The following is a 17,225-nucleotide window of genomic DNA, read 5'->3' as shown; positions in this document are numbered from 1 at the left end:
TTCAAGCAAATAAACAATGGAATAGAATGTTAAGCCGAGTAATTGCAATGGTCGAGATTAATTCAGGCATTTTCATCAACAAATGTTGCTTTCTGCCTGAATCCACCGAAGAGGCACAAGTTTGCACAAATACTAGTCCCTCTACTTTTGAGGCTCAATTATAGCTTACCACAAGTGGGACTGCTTGTCTTTGCGTAGAAATGATGTGCCCTAGAGGTTTTACGCACACTACTTAAGTTGGAGTAGGACAGGTGGAGTCTGCTTTGCCTTATCCACCTTATTGTAAATGATTCTGAATCGTACCTTAGGGCTCCTGTCCATTACTGTTACCACCCCAATAGTTTTGCCCCATACAAATACAACAACATACTTACAGTCATACATACATACATAGATACATTGATCATCATCTGTTTGTCCCACTATTACAGCAGTACCTTCCTTACATGTCAGATTGGTGCCTTAAGCAACGAGATCAAGGCTTCGAGGCAGGCAGGCCAGACTTTTTGTCGGGGTTCTGGCCTGACAAGCTGAAGCGGGTCCCTCCAGAGTGCGAGGATCTGTCTCAAGGTTTTAAAGAAATGTTGTGCAGGAAAAGAGAAGGCCCAACAGATCCAGCCTCTGGTGCCATTCAGTGCCAGACTACCCTCCCGGGTGATCGTGCACTGTGCAAATCTGCATAAGATAACATGACATCTAGTAGGAATAGCTGTGCTACCTTCCTCGTCGTTAATAATTTCTCATAACACTAAAGGGATTGGGGGATGGGTCCATATCTACCATACATTGCATCACAGGAGCACCTGCTCTTGGGCATCTTAGAGACACACCGTCACAGGCATCCAAGCATCGCTGGAAAGGATCCCACTCTTCCAAGTGATCAAGTCAAGGGGAGAGGCAGATCTGATCTGGAAACACTCTACACCCTTCAAGGGCTCAGGCAAGCCAGAGTCTCCTAACACTGTGGGAGGCCTGGGGCCCCAAAGTTGTTCAAGGTAGCCTTCCACAAATTATCATTTTATGAAGAAATCCTAAACCTTGATCCATAGGCACTTGGGCCCGTAAAAGGTACCAAAAGTAGACTTTCCTATCCGTGGGACCCATCCTTCTGCTGAGTACTTCAAATTACCTCATGCCCAGTGCCAGAACATAGGGCAACATCCCTTCTGTTGTGGAACCTCCAGTGGACGATATGTCTGCAAAATAGCGGTGAGTTCTACCAAGCTGAGATCAATCAACATCCAACATTGATGCCAACAAGCTGTCCTCTGGAGCAGATTCTGAGAAGCAAGCGTGCCATCTGATGACGTCTTCCAGGCAGCCAGCTCATATAACTTTAATCGAGTGGCAGGAAAACCGAAACGCAGGGTTCTTACTTCATCAAAGCGTGCTTTGGAAAAGAGTTTAGAAAAATCCCAGTTCAGCTTTACGAGCTCCAACAATAGTTAAAGTTATGCTCTGAAATTCACAGGTGTACAGCCCACCACAAGGGAAATATAGCACTGCCAGTTAATATCTGTGGATAAATAGCTTTAGCTTGGCCTGTAGGCGTCGCGCTGAATCACTGCTGTGAGGCGAGTCGCAGCGCTGTGGAAACGTCACTGTGCTAATGTGCACTTTTAAAAGTTACACTGCGGCCTGGCAGAGTCGGGGTACCGCCTCTGCATCGTTTTACACATGTAAAACGCATCAATAGATATGGTTGACAAGAACCTGCTCTCAGGTGGTGGCAGTAAGGCCTCACTGATGTTATGACTCCTGCTATCTCTGGCAGGAGGCATCAGAGTTTTGAAAGCACAGACAGAGTACGCCGTGTGGTGCACAGACCCCAAGGGAACGAAGAAAACAATGTATAAAGAAGGCAAGCCATACAGCATGTGCACAGGTGCAGGGCCGGACAGGGAAATGCCACTCCTGCGTTTCCCCGGCCTGCTGCAGGCTTGCTGGCTGCTTTTAGAGCAAGCTGGGCCGCTATGACCCTCCCACGCCACCATCACCCCATTGGCGTCGCTGCCTCGGGCAGTGTACTGCTGGTCTGGGCCTCTTTCCTAGGCTGAGTTCGGTTCTAGCCCTACATAGAGTGAGTGACTACACCCTCCTTGGCTCTTGAGAGACCGTCCCTGGCTGCAGTCGCCATGAGGAAATGCCAGGCTACAGCAAAGCCCAGGGTCGGACTGGCTTATAGGACAATCAGGCGGTGCCCGCAGGGCTGCTCTCACACATCAGTGTATGTATGGGTTTGTGTTATGTCTCTGGGTCAGTTTTTGTGCCTGATCCGCCGGTTTTTACTATTAATGTCTCTGATATTATCAACAGGGGCTTAGCTTGGTCAGTAAGATTGGGGGGGGGGGGGGGTGTTGAGCTTCGGATTTTCTGACAATCACTCTGGCATATAATGCTTTAATACATTATACGACAAGCAGAGGGCATGAGAGGGGCTTTAGGGGCAGTGGAAAGGGACAGGAATGTAGATTAGTAGGAGTACGGAGAGAGAAAACACGATATTTTGTAAAATGAGCTATATTTTTGAGGACTTTCAAAACAGAGCTGGAGAGTGTGTGTGTTTTTGTCTGTGTGTATGTAAAATTTCCTGGTGAAATCCGACAGCCATATCACCATTCCTGACTGAAAGCTCCTGTACCCAACTAATTATCAGATAATACATTTATTAGTGGTTGTAACACCAAACACCCCCTGAAGCTACACCCTTAATTATTAACACAAACACTAGACCTAGCAAACACAACTGCATGCAGTTTCAGATACCTTGCAAAACACCTATAGTCCTTGCCCTCACAAGTTAAAAACTGCTCTGATTTGCAAATGTGGGCCACATTTTTTAGCTATCTGATTCACTAAAGTGGGGAACTTTAATTTGGTGCCTGGGTCTATTTGTTGTCCCAGTCGGACCCTGGCCAAGCACACTGGACTTAATTGCTTGTCAAAATCCACCTTTTGTAAGTGCGATAAAAAATGTTAAGCCTGCCTGCCTGCCAGCATGCCTTTCGCTTCACAACATAGATGCAGCCCTGGCAACTCACACCGTGCCACCGCGTGTCACACATGATTTTCGCTCTCTTCACATTTGTCACCCAGTGAGGAGCCAAAGTCACATGTTGGCAGGGAAAATGAGCTAAAAACCACTGTAAACAGTGTAACCAAAGTGGTAGGGGGTGTAATTCTGAATAGGTTAACAACATGGGCAAACGAGAACAAAGTTATATCCCCAATACAATACGGTTTCAGACCTGGTCACTTGACAGTGACTCAGTGTCTGAACTTATATTTGATTATAGGTAAATACACCCTGGCTCGACAGGGAACCATCCATATGGCTTTTATGGACTTATCGTCCGCATTCGATTGTGTGGACAGAGGCAAATTGTGGGACATTTTGTCAAAGATGGGCGTTGAGCAGAATTTAATTAACTTACTGGCTGACTTACACTCCGACACAAGAGCAAATGTCCGATATACCCAAGACCTGAAAGTGACGGGGGATATCAGAATTTATCGGGGTGTTCGACAGGGGTGTATCCTGGCTCCTTTCCTCTTCAACCTGTATATTAACGAGTTGGAGGAATACTTCTTAAGAACTGGAGCGGATTACCCCTTTGTAGGCCGAAAAGGCATTCCAGTTCTGCTATACGCGGACGATGCTGTCCTTATTTCAAGGACAGCAATCGGCCTCCAGACACTTTTAAATTCTTTCTTTGATTTTATGGAGTCTCGAGGCCTAAGTATTAACAATTCTAAGTCCTATGTTATGAAGATAGGCCTAGGGTCGCGAAAACCTAATCTCTTCAACATAAATGGGGAAAAAATTCCAACCACCAAAACCTTTTCATACCTTGGGGTTCTTCTTGATTACCAATTATCTTGGGGCCCTGCTGTTCTCAAGAAGAAGGGTGAGGTAACCCGCGTAAACGCAGCCATACTTGGCTTCGCGAGAAAAATGGGCAATAGTCCGGTGGCTGCCTTACTTAAACTATACCAGGCTAAAAGTGTTGCCGTTGCTTGCTATGGAAGCGAGCTCTGGGGCTACTGCCAGACGCGTGACCTGGAGGTTACAGAAAATAATTTCCTGAAGAAGATACTGAGGCTCCCAAGGGGAATCGGAAACTTCTCGGTACACGAGGAGTTAGGTGTGCCCCACCTTAGCGACAGAATAGCAGTAAACCCCCTATTATGCTGGCTGAATTGCTGGTTAAATAATGATATACCTCTCACCCATGAAATACTAAAAGAAGCTTTAACATGGGATGGTAGGTTCAAGGTTCCGTGGATAAAGTACATTAAAGACTGTTTTACTGAAATAGGTCGGCCAGACCTGTTTCTAACCCCAAATTTCATCACTAAAACAGATCCCCTTTTTGTGAAAAATATATTTATGATAACCAGGAATTTTGCTCGGGAAGAGGTTGAGTTCCAGAAAGACAGTGTTAGGAAACATGTCTTACTTAAAACCTGTCTACAAATGGAACCATACTTATTATGGCCTATGTCTAGCTACGAACGTTACCTATTAACAAGGTTCCGTTTTGACTTGTTTCATTATTTACTAGCGGTTCCGAGCGGGGCTCATCGAGGCCAAGTGTTGCCAGCTTGCGGCTGCGACGGGAAGTCTCCGCAAGATCTGGCACACTTTTTATTTATTTGTCCTTATTATATAGTACCTCGGAGGCTATTTTGAAAACCATGCCTGAAAGAACTGAAATTTACACAGATCAAACCAGCACTTTATTACCTTCAACTCCTGAATAGTGACTGCACCTTATTTGTATGCAGCTTTCTGAAATTAGCAATTACCTTCAGGAAAAGTATGGAGGGTTAATTATGCTGTTATTGTTGTTATGTATTTTTAATCTTTTTTAACCATGTCATAATTATTTATATTCTTAAATATGCTTTGTTCTGCCTGTTATTCTTGTCTTATATTGATCATGTAAACTCCTGCTGTATAAATGAAATGGATGGTCTGATTTTAATTGTATGTTTATGAAATGTGCTTTTATGATTGTAAGGTTTACAATCGAATAAAGTTATTTGAACTTGAACTTGAACACTGTAAACAGTGGATTTTCAGCTCGTTTTCGGAGGCAGTAAGCAGCCGATGTCCATTAAGAGGTGGGGAAAAAACCGAGGCATTGCAACACCCTCGATTATCTTTTTTGTTTGTTTTGAGGGCAAGGGGATGGGGGGCTTGGTGATGAGCAGAGTAGCTCTTCGGTGGCTCTTCGCATGAGGCCCGCCCCTCCAAGGCCCTGCCCCCTTCTCATACAGTGACACTCATTTGTAAGTTGGCAGGTGTGTGGACATTTTGATAGTTTGGTATGCGCTTTATTTATCACCAAACCACAGTCCAGAAAAGTATAATGCAGAAATCACGTGTATGAAAGGGGGATAAAAGACAGGCATGAACATAGTGAAGCTGAAAGAAGAGGTCAAAGCACAAAGAGATGCAGCAGGAAGATGGCGGCGGCCCAAAAAATCAAGCTTGTTGAGGGGACCGGTAATAAACCCCATTCCACCATAAATGTTTCCACTTTAGCAGAATATAAATCACTAAAAGAGGAAACATAGCAGCACCTACTCTTCTATCCACTGTATTCCAAACTATAAATCAAGAAAGTGTGAAAGTACCCATTTCCAGCTTCAAAAAGAGTGTTTTCTGTCCATGTCCTGCCTGTGATTTCTGACAATTTCCCTCCCACCGTCACACGAAGTTTCTCAAGAAATGAACTTGCATGAGCAAGGGATGCGATGAAAAGTGCTTTCTAATTGCCCACTTTTCCCTGTTAGGCAAAGTGTCCTGGGGGAAAACACCTACACTCAAGTAAATACCTTTCCTTTTTATGGAATGGCTTATGTTTCTCGAGGGAAACTTTTTTACCCAAATAATTGCAAGTTTCTTGCTCTAGTAGAACATGTATTTATTCACTCCAGAGCTTTTCAGTGACACTTGTAAAGTTGTAGTGGCAATTCCATTTCATGCCAGAAGACACTGACAAAGATGTGATGCCGTCCCTAACAGGACCCAAGAAGTGTTAAGCCAGCCACTGTGAAATGGCGGTATATACAATGAGTACATTCTCTTGTGCAGGGCGTGTTGTGAACGGGATGGTCTCCAGGTGCCACCAAATACGATCAGATCAGAGGCACTGGGAAGGAGCTGAATACAGCGTCACAAGAAGAGCACGCAGGAGCAAGGAAAATAAGCATTTGCAATACAATAGGTCTGGCATTTGCGAGAGTTTAAGTTATTGGCTTTGTAAATGACAATGCCTTTTATTTATCTGTTTTGATAATTAACACATAAATAAAAGGCAGTCATTTACAATTCCAATAGCACAAACTCTTGTAAATGCGAGACCTATTTCATTTCAAAGAAGCGGCTGCTATAGCCTTGGGCTGCTTGGAAAGTGAAAGCGCGCATGGCGTGCTGAATGTTGCACGAAGCATGTTGTGCCTGCAGTAGGAGAGTCTCATTAAAGAAAATAGTGCTTACAGACATACCGTGTAACAATGAAGTAGAAGGGCCAGTTCTCATGGGAGGTTACAATGTACAAAAGCTCCTGACTGACTTTACTTTATCAATAGACATCTATTTAAAAAAAAAATAATATCTTTATTGGCATTTATACACAAAACAGCTTATATCAGAGAAAATGCAGAAAAATGTATCATCCAGGAGTAAGTACTCAAATATGGCCCATCTCATATAGAAAGACAGTATCCTGCTAGCAGATCATACAATGAAAACAGAGAAATGTGGCACGTGAGAGTTAGTATACAAAAGCCATGTTGACGCAGTGCATCTAACCAGATAGAGAAGCAGTCAAATTGCCTGTTAGACAATGAAAACAAACCAACAACCAACAAAACCCTACAACTAATGCTGCTCAGAGCCAGCATGTTGGGGAGCAACAGTGAACTGATCAGGAGCTCTTTGCCAACACATCTTTACATGTGGGTGGGCAGGGGGGGAGGAGGGAAGAAAGGTGTATCCCTAACTGGACCCCTTCAGGGATCTACATGGGCCACAGAGCCGCCCAGCCCCCATGCATGTTCGATGAGACCCGTGGCACCCAATTTCCTCGAAACATCTCCAGGTGGCAGTATATAGGAGTCTAGAGCCTAGTTCGGAGTCTCTTGTAGTTTGTCAAATAATTTGAGAACATATGTGTCCCAAAACGTGGTGGCGCCACCTCCTCCCCGTAGTTGATGATCATGTGTCATGGTGTCTGTCTCCGCTCGAGCTCACTTATGAGTCACCTGATGCCAGAATCTAAGTGTGGGCGGCTGCGGGGCCTTCCAGCAATTAAGTGTTTAAAAAGGACTAGCACCAGGTCCACCAGCTTTAGATAGTGCTTATTGCGCTTTGTACATTTCATAATCTCCAGCACACATAGGAGTGGCTCTGGTGGTACCTGCACATCAATCACCATTGACACTTGTTCCATCACCTAGGTCCACAAACGGAGCAACGGAGGACACTCCCACACCTGTGCATAAATGTAGAGTCTGCATGTCCACAACGCGGACAGGCCGGTGACACTCCCGGGAACATTCTATGGAGGTGGTGTGGTGTAAGGTAGGTCTGATGCACGTAGTTCAATTGTGTAAATTTCAGACGGTTGTTGCGGGAAATGCGTTTCACCTGCTCCGGGAAATGTGTTTCAACTGCTCCTAGGCCATGGCCCATTGTTTGGTCATCAGGTCCGCCCCTAAGCACTCATCCCATTTGGAGTTGTCTTGAGTCTAGAGATCAGTGACCCGCGTGTAATGTGACGTTTAATGCCGAGACTGCCCAGCGGCGCAGGCAATGCGTCAAGAAGCATTGCAATCCCAAATGTAGTGGAGGCTCTGCTTGACCTGTCGACCATATAACCCCAATCATAGCCACAATTGCATTATGGGGAAGAAAGGGGCCAGGCCCCAGTCCTTAGAGTTCTCTTAGGCCCTGGAAGGAGAACAGAGCACCCTCCTTGTACATGTCGCCCAGTTGAGTAAGCGCTACCTCCTGCCAAGGGAAAGGATCGTGTGCCTCAAGCAAGGCCTTGAGAGCAGGTACGCCTCAAAGGGGCAGTTGCAGTGCTTAAGGAACCGGTGCGCGGCGAGGGCTCATCTAACAAACCCAGACCAGCTGGGCCACACGCGGAAGCCTGTACAATCCCCTAGCAGGACCTCCTGGAGATAGCAGCCAGTCTAATATTTTCACATCCCTTAAGTCCGCCCAAATGAGTCGATCCTAATTAGTCTGATCATCAGCCAGCCTGTATACATGGACCATTGCAACTGGGCCGCTGCCAAATATAGATCTAGGTCCTGGACCTCAAGTCTTCCCTCAAGCATCGAATGCTGGATCATTGGAAGCAAAACTCACTTCCGAGCGGCTCCCCCGGAAAGCTCGGATTCTAAACTTCATAAAGCAGCAAAAAAGGACCTCTGGGGAATCGTCAGTAAGGCAGTGAAAAAGTATAAAAGCCTTAGGAGAATAAGCATCTTCCATATTGGTCAGGTTCCTGCCATAAGTCTCTGTCTGTCTGAAAGACATTCACACCAAAGTAACAAAAGGTTTCAAAGCTCCAGGAGAGACGACCTTCCACTGGTGCCATGCAACATTCAGGCACGACCCAGGGCAGTGGGAAAATACAGGACCTGCCCCAATTTACCCTGAGGCCTGTCATGTCACCAAAAAGATCAAGTAGGGCATAGAGGGTCGGCAGGGTAAGTATATGGTCCCTTAGATGTACCAAGACATCATCAGCCTATGATGACATGATGGGCCCCTAGTACACAATTGAACAGTTAGCGGTTCCATGGCTAGTACAATGGTCACCGGTGACAAGGAGCACCCCTGTCAGGTCCCCTTCTGATGGAGAAAGAACGCGAAATCTGACAGCCAGTGCAGACCTTCGCCTGCGGGGTAGTGTACAGTATCTTGACCGATTGTAAAAAGCCAGAGCTCATCCCAAAGGCTTCCAACACTTGGAGCAAGTAAGACCAAGTCAGCGTATCAAATGCTTTCACAAGATCCAGAGAGACTGCCACCGGGAGTTCGTCCCCCCTGGAAAGCATCCATGAAATGATACAGACGCAGAATATTGGAGTGTGTCGCCCGTTGTGGCACAAACTCACATTGCTTTGAGTGGACTAAGGAGCTGAGCACCGTTATCAGTCTGTTGGTGAGGACCTAGCTTAATATCTTATAGTCAATGGTCAACATTGACAGCGGGCGGTAGGAAGTCACCCCAAGAGGGTCTCTGCCCGGCTTGGGTAGCACCACTATGAGGAGAGTCCCCAGAAGAGAGCCCCGGTTATGCGCCTCCTGATAAACCTCCAACAGACGAGGGGCTAGGGTTTCTCTGTAGGTGGCGTAATATTCCACAGGAAACCTGCCGGGGCCCAGGGTCTTGCCACAAGCCATCTGACTAATAGCCAGATGGATTTCCTCTAACTGAAGGGGGTGTTCCAGTTCCCACAACTGTATCGGGGTCAAACGGGGAAGTGCCACTGCGCGAAGATAATCTTGTAGCTGCGCTGGAGAATACGACCGTTCATAATATTGTGTGAGAGTTTATGTTTATGTTTGTTTGGCGGTTTTATAAAGCGCATGGCTGCCAAAAGGGCTTCCCAGCGCTGGAAGAGAGAGATGCTGGCAACGGTACAGGTTTGGTAATCCACCTCAGCCACTAAATTCAAGGATGGGCTAGCGGCAGTTGCACAGTGGATGACAAACAACTGTTTGCAGCTGAACGCCGGGAAAACGGAGGTGCTTCTCCTTGGCAAAAACCCTAGCCATTGGAGTGACCATTGGTGGCCCTCTTTGCTTGGTCCCACCCCCGTGCCGAAAGACGTGGTGAAGAACCTAGGTGTTTGGCTCGACTCCTCTCTTAACTTCCAGTCCCACACAAAGAAAGTGGCAGCTACGTGTGTGGGCCTAATGAGAAGTCTTAGCCCGATACTCGGTTTCTTCGACTCTAGAACCCGCCAACTCATCATCCAGTCCATGATTCTCGCCCGGCTGGACTACGCCAATGTGCTATTCTTAGGGGCAAATAAAGCAGAATTAGCACGGATGCAGCGTATTCAGAACTCGGCCGCCAGAGCAGTGGTTGGCATCCCACGCAGGTGCTCGGCCAGAGCTACCATCCGCAATCTGCACTGGCTGCCAATTGAATCCCGCATCCATTTTAAAACCCTCACCACGGCATTCAAAATTCTTAACTCGGACTGCCCTGAACTCCTACGCCCGCTCCTTGTTCCCTACACCCCTCAGCGTACTCTACGCTCTTTAGGACAACACCTTGTGACAGTCCCCCGTTCCAAGCTGTGTAGAATGGGTGGACGTTCCTTCAAGGTCTTGGGGGCAAGATTGTGGAACTCCCTGCCTCTACACATCCGCACCCTAACCAACTTAACTGCCTTTCGGAAAGAATTAAAAACGCATCTCTTTTCCCTTATCTAGTCCTCTGTTGGTTATCCTCCTTCACCCCTCAGGTACTGGATGGGTTAGCGCCGGGACGCCCCGTTGCTGGGGCAGCTGTTTGCGCTTTAAAAAACTGGATAACATAACATCATCATGGAAACAACCATGCTTCTTCCAGCAATCGCACCTCCCGGGGCATGAAATTTCACAACTTCGGGGCCAGGAATGAGACTGATATGCCTCTCCATCTTGACTTCTTGATCCTCAGCTTCTCTATGAGACGGTCTTAGAATGACCTGAGGTACGTTTTTGGTACATATGGTGAAATGAGGTCTCTGAGTATGGCTGGGCCCCTGCCGTCCCTGCCATTCATTGCTTTGTGAGCCGGGCAGAGAGATTTAAATTTAATCCTGGCTTCGATGGGCAGCCAGTGAAGCTGTTTCAGGGAGGTCTTTACTGATTCCTGTGTGGGATTTTTAAAAGTAGCCTGGCCACCGTATTCTGCACCACCTGCAGTCTGTTAATAACAAATTTTGGTGAACCCAGATACAGGGAGTTGCCATAGTCCAGACGAGAAACCACAATGGCCTGGATCACCGTTCTTCGTGCCTGTTCCGGATCATTCGGAGTATGCCAAAGAAGGTTGCTGCTAGTTCTTTAGCTTGGATTTCCATCTATAGTGTATTATCTAGCCACATGCCCAGATTCTTGATTGAGAGTTTGGGGATGGGAGAATCTCCTCAATCATCTGACCAGCTAATCATAGGCCTGGGCCATTGATTAGTTCCCAGGATCATCTCGGACCTGATCCTGTACTATGTTGTGGCCTGAAACCCATCTGAGTCTTATGCAAATAGTTATTCTCTTCCAAAAACTGGAATAGGGTATGGTTAATATGTTTCTCTAGTAATTTTCCTAGAATGGGTAGTAGTGAGATAGGACGAAAATGCCCTAATATCGCTGGATCTAGGTGGGGCTTCTTCAACAAGGGCCTCATGATTGCATGCTTTCATTTCTTTGGGACCCTCCCAATTTCGAGGGATAGTGTGATAGTGTGAGAAGCTCTGTTGTGGTGAAGAGAACAGGGTCCCCACCCTTAAGTAAAATATGGGGGGGGGGTTGGATCTTGGGGGGGACCTGATTTGATTTTGCCCAGGAGAAGCATTGTATTTTCCATATTCAAGGCTGGGATGTGATTTAATACAGGTGGTGCTGCGATCACTGTGCATTCAGCTACTAAATTCTGGTCTGGACAGGGGTAATTACCCAGCCATAATTCATAAATGTCAGGGTTATTCCCCTGAAGAAATTCATAGATGTCATCCACTTTATTTTTGAAAAAATGCAGCCAACTTGTTGCAGCTCTCCTTAGTGAATTGGTAGGAGGAGTTACCCTGCTCAACCATTGTCAGGGGTTTTACTATCTTAAATAGTTCTCTAGGGGAATTGGCTGCTATGTTGATCTTATCCTCTTAGTGCTTAGCCTGATCTTGTTTGATTTCATTGTGATAGTGTCTGATGACCCTCTTGTAATGAGTTTTTAGGGCAGGGGCATAGGACTTACTCCAATTTCTTTCTAGTTTCTTACAATCTTTTTTCAGGGAGGCTAGGTGACTATTAAACCAGGGGGCTCTTTGATGTTAAATTGAGACCTTGGTAAACAAAGGAACGGTGGCTTCACAGCTGGTGTTATGGGATGCCATTAAGACATTCATTTGCGGTGTTTGTATCTCAAAACATGCTGGCATGCTTCGATCTATACCGGGGGACCTGGAGAAAATAGAGCAGAAACTAAAAGACATGGACACAACCGCACAGACTACCTCATCACCGGAATCGCTACGCGGCTGCGCAACATTATTGACTGAATTCACTGACTCAGCCGCTCGAAAAGTTAAATATCTTGGCAAGCATGCAATGGCCCAGTTGTACGGGGAGGGTGAAAGGCCCAGGAGGACGTTCGCCCGCCTCCTCAGACCCCAATATCAGTCTGCATTTATCACACATCTAGACACCGAAACCGATGTCACGCTGACAAAGGGGACAGATACCTCAGCAGCTTTTCTCTCATACTATACTCACTTATACATGACACGCAAACCCCTAGTGGGACAGGCCCTTACGAACTACTTAACAGGAGATAACCATCGTTTGGTTGGAGGAGGGGCAGCGTGAGTTCCTAGCTTCCCCGATAGATGAAGAGGAAATCAAACAAGCAATAAAACGACCTGGCTATCAGCCGAGTCCCTGGCTCCGATAGTCTTTCCGGGGAGTTTTATAAAGCTTACCAACACAAATTAGCTCCACGACTATCAGAGGTGTATGATGAAGCTTTGCAGAGCGGATCCCTTTCTCCAACTATGCGGGAAGCCATAGTCATACTACTGCTTAAACCAGGCAAATCACCACTTCAATGTCAGTCCTACAGGCCATTATCGTTACTCAATCACGATCATAAAATCCTAGCCAAAATATCAGCTACCCGTCTATCATTACTGGTAGATACCACATTATGCCCCTTTCAAGCTGGTTTCGTCCCTGGCAGGTCTACTGCACTTAACCTACGTGCTGTTTTCTCAGTGATGAACCAAATGGAGTCCACATTGCCGGGGGTAGTCATTCTCCTCGATGCCGAAAAGGTTTTTAAATCATTGGAATGGCCTTTTCTATACTCTGTGATGCAGAAATTAGGTAGCCCAATTGGCTTTTTAAATCTGGTCCGCCTGCTGTACTCCTGCCCAGTGTCTCTGCTGAAGTAAAATGGTAAAATAACAACTCAATTCCCCCTGTCACGTGGCACCAGGCAGGGGTGCCCTCTCTCGCCCCTATTATTTATTGTGGCTATGGACCCCTCACGTGCCACATACAGAAACGACACCTCCACCGTGGTTTACAGTTACATACAGGTCTTCTCACTGCTTCGTTTTATGCAGACGACGTAATGCTATTTGTACGGAGGCCAGCAGAGAACCTGTCCCCACTCTTGAGAGAAGTAGTCCGATTTGGGGTGTATTTGGGGCTGGTTACCAACTGGACCAAGTCGGATATTTTTCCATTGACTCCAGCGACTACCCGAGTAGATTTTGAGTTCCCCCTAAAGTGGTATGCCGACCCCCCCTAAATACCTCGGTCTTTACTTACATTGTAGTGCCCCCGAGGTAATTCATCTGAATTATGGCCCCGCAATATTACCAACTTGCGACGCAGATTGAAAAGTGGACTAAACTCCCCCTCTCCATGGCCGACAGAATTGCCATATTGAAAATAGTGGTTCTGCCACAATTTTTATATCTCTTCTTGAACATTCCTATAGCTTTAACAGCAAATTTTTTTGACACACTCCGGTCTCTATTGCTTCGTCTTGTCTGGGCTGGTAAGCAACCACGTATAAGCTGGACCACTTTAATTATGGCTTACGAACGCGGGGGATTCCGAGTCCCTGAGTTTTTACTTGTATTACCTGGTTGCTCAAATCCACTTTACATATTATTGGTATCGCCCTGATGCCCGACTCCAATACCTTAAGCCAGAGCGGTCTCAAATATATCCTACCTCGCTCTAAACACTGTCCACGACATGTTGGGCATGGACCAAATTGCGGCGGTACTTACAAAAAAGTCCTTATACTCGGCACATATACCATTAGCAGTTAATCCATGGCTACCCCCCACCACTGAAGCCCTTACCAAACGGATATTAGCCAAACATAGACTCCAGAAGATTGGAGAACTGTTTAAAGACTCACAACCATGTACGATAACTGAACTTGCTGCCCGCTGGGACGCTACATACATGGATAGGTTCCTCCTTCAGAGGGTCCGGGGATCCCTGATTGAGGCTATACCGGATGCATCGACAGAACCGGGTGACTTTCCCCCTCTCTCGCTCATCATAAACTCGCTGGACAATACTCACTTCGTTTAATGCTTATACCACCTATCATTATCCCTTCGCCCTGTATTTGGGGCCAAAGCACGGACAGCCTGGTAACGGGACCAAGGCACGCCAATAACTGACAGTATGTGGCATTATTGCTGTGCACAAACAAAATACGTCTCGAATAACCATCGACATAAATTATTACATTTTAAATATCTACACAGAGTTTATGTAACCCCGAAATTACTATAAAACATTGACCCTAACGTATCAAACACATGTGCTAAATGTGCTGACCCTGAGGCAGACTTCTTACACCTTGCATGGAATTGTGCACCAGTGCGGGCATAATGAGAAGAAATCTTTCGATACGTGTCTCTCATGGTAGAACAGACTGTACAACCTACACCATTGATGGCATTATTGGGGTATGTTAAACCTCTAATGAGAGGCATTTGAAGGTTCTCTGCAATCGCCATGCTTATTGCAAAATGTTAAATTTCTCTACATTGGGGCAGAGCACAAGTGCCAACGGTGAAGGCCTGGCTCCATGACATGATTTACTGTGACACCATGAGTGAAGTGTACGCTACACTATTACCACCCACCTCACGCCCTTGCGACATCTGGCAACCACTGAAGAAGTATTTACATACATACCCCCTTGATGAAATTTGAAATATACATACAGTTGCAGCTGCACGAAGTACCATACAGGGAGATTGGAACTATGGGATAGCTTGGTGGCTGGATATTAATAACCGCTAAAAGTAGGACAAACCTTGATTCACTGTAGGTATTGTTATAATAGATGTAATGGATGTACCACTCTGTGATTATAATTGTTAATTTTTCAGGAATTGCTCCTCTGTACCTTGTTTGGTTGTTGGGATATGGGAATTTTCTTTATTGTCATAACTGTACTTCACTGTCTTTATGAGCTGTACACTACCATGCACTCCCAGTGCGACTGTTCTTTGTAAAATTCAATTTTAAAAAACTAAAAAAAAAAAGATTGAGACCTTAGCCTGGATCACTGAATACATTGGTCTAATGCTTGGTAAATCCAATGTTCCCATAGTGTGTGGGCCTCGTCTGGATTGTCTGTTAAGATTGGAATAGAGGCCTATATGGTCTTTGGCCCACACTTAGGTGTGAGCTTGGACCAGCTCCTGACCGATTTTGAGGTAGATTTAGATGGTTTTCATATAGGTGTTTTCGTAAATTAGAAAGGGATAAAATAATGATCTGACTATGGTTCAGGAATAGATGTGTTCAACTGAATCTTTGGGTCATTGGAGAAAATGGGATCAAGAATATGCCCTTTCTCATGGGGAGCAGAACAAAAGGGGGTGGTGATGGACGGAGCATCAGAACCAATCAAACACTCACACCCAGTGTGGCCATGTCTGAACTGGGGTGGCAGAGTGGGCTAAAGAACGGTGATGGATCAAACCCAGATCTGTTGACTGGGTGTGAGTGTTTGATTGGTTCTGATGCTCCGTCCATCACCACCCCCTTTTGTACCGCTTTGTTCGCCATAAGTTGGCAGGGTATGCTCAGACGTGAGTCCCTTGCTCACTTTGCCACTGGATTCAAGCAAGCCTGGCTGAAGACGGCTGAAATGCCAGAAACCGGTCCTAGGAAGCTTGTTTCTGGTCCAGGGAAGGCATGGCTTGGCGGTTCGGGCTGGACTGTTCCCATGAGGCACAGGGTCAGACTGATTTGCATATGGCCATGTCTAAACTGGGGTGGCAGAGTGGGCTAAAGAACGGTGATGGATCAAACCCAGATCTGTTGACTGGGTGTGAGTGTTTGATTGGTTCTGATGCTCCGTCCATCACCACCCCCTTTTGTACCGCTTTGTTCGCCATAAGTTGGCAGGGTATGCTCAGACGTGAGTCCCTTGCTCACTTTGCCACTGGATTCAAGCAAGCCTGGCTGAAGACGGCTGAAATGCCAGAAACCGGTCCTAGGAAGCTTGTTTCTGGTCCAGGGAAGGCATGGCTTGGCGGTTCGGGCTGGACTGTTCCTATGAGGCACAGGGTCAGACTGATTTGCATATGGCCATGTCTGAACTGGGGTGGCAGAGTGGGCTAAAGAACGGTGATGGATCAAACCCAGATCTGTTGACTGGGTGTGAGTGTTTGATTGGCTCTGATGCTCCGTCCATCACCACCCCCTTTTGTACCGCTTTCTCATGGGGAGCGGTGCCAACTAGTTGGATAAGTTGCATAGCCTGTAGGTCCTGTAGAAGTCTCTTGGTAGATGGGTTATTGGTTTCATCTATATGTATGTTAAAATTGCCAAGCATGGTAATAAATCCTTTTCCCACAATCAGGCTGGCTAGGGAGTCTGGGAAGGCCTCTATGAACGTGCTACAAGGTCCTGGTGGTCTGTAGATAAGGATTCCTGAAAATGAGCATGTAGGAGAAAGTGCCATTCCAAATTGTAAGATATCACAATTTGTCATTGTAAGGGGTGTAGTGATGCATCTAAACGCTTTTTTATGGACAATGGCGATGCCTCCTCCTGTTTGGCCCACCTGGTCCTGTTTGCCAATTCAATATCCCGGGGAAAGGACCATTATGATATTGGGGGGCGAACTCTCTTTGAGCCAGGTATCTCTGATGAACAGTGCATCTAATTGTTTTTCCTCTACCAACAGCCCAATCTCAATGTTATGCCCTGGATAAGACCTGCTGTTGATTAGCCCCATTCTCAATTGTTCTTTCTTCCTTTGAGTAACCTGTGTAAACTTGTTATTTGAGTACTTTTTTAGAGCAAAGTTGCACTGGACACATACCTCTTTGTTTCCTTTTAGTCTGTCTGTCCAGATAGTGTGGGCACACTGAGGTCCCACAGGCGGCCTGAGCCGCAGTAACTCTTCCACATTGTACCTGAAGTGGCTCTG

General features: G+C 46.3%; 1 protein-coding gene across 1 annotated transcript in view; it reads left to right on the top strand.

Annotated features, from left to right (window-relative positions):
- The window catches only part of RASAL1 (RAS protein activator like 1), a 765,452-nt gene that overhangs the window by 614,017 nt on the left and 134,210 nt on the right, over positions 1 to 17,225 (top strand). The window lies entirely within an intron of this gene.

This window comes from Triturus cristatus, chromosome 11 (genome assembly GCF_964204655.1).
Source record: "Triturus cristatus chromosome 11, aTriCri1.1, whole genome shotgun sequence".
NCBI classification, from domain to species: Eukaryota; Metazoa; Chordata; class Amphibia; order Caudata; family Salamandridae; genus Triturus; species Triturus cristatus.
This window is presented reverse-complemented; position numbering and strand designations above follow the sequence as displayed.